This window comes from Petaurus breviceps, unplaced genomic scaffold (assembly GCF_028583685.1).
Source record: "Petaurus breviceps papuanus isolate PSGF00001 unplaced genomic scaffold, PetGlider_PUasm1.0 229, whole genome shotgun sequence".
Lineage (NCBI taxonomy): Eukaryota > Metazoa > Chordata > Mammalia > Diprotodontia > Petauridae > Petaurus > Petaurus breviceps.
In genome coordinates, this window is record NW_027185903.1 from 37461104 (window position 1) to 37465138 (window position 4035).

Consider the following 4035-nt stretch of genomic DNA (forward strand, 5'->3'; position numbering starts at 1 on the left):
AAAATGTACATACAATATGCTATTAAGTTTAATAGGCATCATTAATATTTTTCCATCTCTTTCTTAAGTTTAGGCAATCAATAAAACAACAAATCTAGCCCTTATTTGTAGCTTTCATGGATATCCAAGGTGTAAATGCTCACACTGAACATTTAAGAATTGGCTCTAAGTAGGTTTAAGCTGGCTCCAGCATAGCCTTTAACCACTTCTATAAAGTCACGCAGTACAGCCAAGAGGTGAACCCAGGTCCCTTGAGTTCAAAACCTACTGCTCCTTCTGTTGAAACCCATTGTGTTTTGCAAACATCCTGCGTCTTTTTTTCCTAAACTAACCAATCTGAAGGCCAGAGTCAAAGTTAGTCTTTGCTGAGGTGATACAACCTTTAGTCAGTTAACAAAGCTAAGACTAGACCTCAGCCTCCTGACTCCCAGTTCCACAGTGAAACCACTCTTCCCACAAAAGATGTTAATAACGACTGACTTAATAGTCAGCTGGTCACTATTACCAGCCGAAATCAAGGGTGAAGAGGGAAGAGGAGAAAAACTGTAGCTGGGCAGGCACTGTCTTATTTTGTCAGATGTAAACCCAGTACCCAGCATTATGCCTGGCACATAGTAAGCCCTTAAAAGATATTTGTTGTTTGGTTGATCTAATTCTGAATTTTAAAGACCTTCCCTCTGGCCTATGAATCTGCTGCATTATTTTTCTTAAGGATTTATACTAATCCCTGTGGATTTTAAATCTACTCTCTCTAACCACAGACCTCATCCCCATTTAGATTGTAAATCTCAGATTATAAATTCCCCAAGGGAGGAACTTTGCCTCTTTCATCTCCATATACCCTGCCGAACCTTACATAGAGTAGACTTTTAATGCATATTGTTGAATGAATCGATGACAAGAATTGTGTCTTTTATATTTCCATGTCCTGGCAAAGCCTTTCATCCACCTGAGATTGGATCTGAAATTCCTTCATTATTTCCCTCCTTTGGGTACTGACCCTAAAACTCCTCTTAAAAATACCCTGTCATCTGGGAGGGAAAACACTTTAAGTGGGAAACCTGTGGCCTTAAGGCCACATGTGGACTTCTAGATCCTCAGGTGTGGCCTTTTAAGTGAGTCCAAGTTTTACAGAACAAATCCTTTTATTAAGGGGATTTTCTTCTGTGAAGTTTGGATTCAGTCAAAGGGCCACACTTGAATACCTAGAGGATCACATGTGCCCTTGAGGCCGAAGTTCCCCACACCTACTAAACTATCACAGATAATTAGCACCTGAAGTACTACACTATTCCTAGCCACCTCTAGTTACCTTGAAATCTATATTACCACAATTCCTATCACCCACAATTACTTTTATAATTAGAGGTCCAGAGGGCTGGGGCATCCTCTCCCTCCAAGAGGCCCTAACTCTAGATTCACATGGACCATGACCAGTCCTAGAGAAGACTAATTTCTAAAAAGAGAGGTCAAGCTTTTACTCATCTCTTTACTTCCCCACCCCAAAGTAAGAATCTACAGATAATTTCTTAAACAAAATTTAGATTTGTCTCATATGCCCAAATGAGGTCAGAAAGTTTCTCAGGGAACAATGTAAATTAGATATAGGACAGCTATTTTTTCTCCCACACTGAAGAAAAACTTAAAACAGGAAACAGTAACCATAACTTCTATTATTTTCTCTCAGGATATTGATACTTAACACATGAAACACTTTGTGAAACTGCTGAATAGCCACTTTGCTTACATATCAGCTCTGTAATCTCTGAGCTACATGTATGTATGTATATATGTATATGTGTGTATATGTATACACACACATATACATGGGGAGGTGTATATGTGTGTGGTATATGTATACACATATATACATATATGTATGTAGTGCATATATGTGTGTGTATATACATATACACATATATATATATATCAACAACTAATAGCTTTTAAGGGTTAAACCTTATTCTGTCCAGTTTTATTATCATTAGTTTTAATACATCTTTGCCCATTTATACATAAGGCAAAGATAGGCTGACCTGGCCACAATTCTAGAGTCAGTCAACATTATTCTTGCCAATGGAATCCTCCAGGAGCGCTGGCTTCCAAGTCCCCTTCTGAAAAGCTACAACTATGGTTCTATTAAGTGTGTGTGAGTGTGTGTATGTGTTGTGAAGAGAAGCAGGTCCTGCTTATTGTATGCTACCTTGTTCTCACTGAAAAGAAGTCAGATACTCCAATGGAATGCTAAGATAAGGTGCTTAAAATTCCAGCTGAGACTTACTTCCATCCCATCACTCCTCTGAGCCTCCCACTCTAGAAATAAGAAGGGAAGAAACAGCAAGTAGATGATGTTACCTAAGTCATTTAATCTCTCTGGACCTCAATTTTCTCATCTACAAAATGAGGGAACTGCACTAGATGTTCTCCCAGAGCCTTCCAGCTTTAGCTCTGGGGAACAAATAAAACTCCCAGCAAGGTGATGCCAGGCCTCCCTGAGTTTCATATTCCACCCCAGGCATGAGTCTCTTTGGACTACATTTGTCTGAGACTTCCTGTGTTATCTTGCTTGTTTTTCTCCTTTACCTTTTTTTTGTAAATGACATCTATAACTCTAACTCTAAGATGCTTTGTTCTTGCTTCTTTTTTTAGCAGTTGGCTGTGCCCAAGAGAGGAAATGGAGCTATGACAAGTATTTCCTTTCCATTCAAAGCTAGCATTTGGGTACAGTGGGGGAGGGAGCAAACGACTTTACAGTATGGACAATTTGGTCCCAAGGCTGAGCTGGCTTTGAGTTTTTGCATAGGCCACATTTATGGACCCCTTCTTTTATAAATTCTGTCTTATTCACGGTTGGGAAAACCTCCACAAAACAAGCCAGATAAGTTCCTATATGTGTATATTAACTGGGGGCAAGGGGCTGGAGGAGGGTCCATACCATACCAGGCCTGTGCTTTAATTGATATAGGGAACTCCCTGAAGAGGAACTCCCTCTATCATTGCAAGTTGGCACATACCCCCAACTTACAGTATTACACATTTTCTGAGGGTCATAGAGCCAATATATGTCAGAGGCAGGTCTTCAACCCAAGTCTTCCTGACTGAGGCCAATTCTCTATCTACTATGCCACACTTTCTCTCTAGTAATAATAACAGATATACAGAGATAGATCGATAGATAGATGTATATATATATATATATATATACACATAAGTACACATATATATGTGTGTATGTGTGTGTGTGTGACATTTTAAAGTTCATGAGACATAATTTCTGGGTAAATAGTAATTTATTAATAATTTCAGCAATTTACTAGGAGAAGTCAGTAGCACTCTAGAATGCCAAAAACGCTCATGGTGGTTGGCTCATGGCTTATATGTCCTTAGAAAAGTGGGTGTTCCAGAGGGTGACAATCAACTCTGATTGGTTAAAAATTAATGAGAGGATGAATATTACAATGAGAAGGGGGCTCACTCCAATGAGGGGTTGAGAGAATGACATCATGTCACTCTTGGACAAAAAGAGACTATCTCTACATCCAGACGACCCTTTGGGCAATCTAAAAGAATTTATCCCCACCCAAACCTAAGTAGAATACAATGAGCTTCCCTACCTTAGATTAAATTCCTTGTAAGGTCAGGTGGAGTCTGACCAATATTGTGGAGGGTTAATTCAATCTCATTATCAGTCATGTCCTTCAAGAGATTGAACTTTGAAATGAAGACTATAGAAAAAGGGGCAATTCTGGATCTCCCCAACTCATTGGTTATTAATAATTCTTTTTGTCAATATGCATGTAATACATACATAATATATAGATATTGTCACTAGGGATGTAAACATAAATGAAATAATCTCTGTCCTCAAAGAGTTTACATTCTAAAAGGAGGAGACAACATGTACTACCCATATGTATTGGACATAGGACTTGAAGCCAGGTTACCTCACTCCAAGGTCAGTCCTCCATTCCCCCACCTCTTGAATTGAAAATTACAGTAAAGAAATCCTTGTATGGATGGATATAGAAAGTTGTA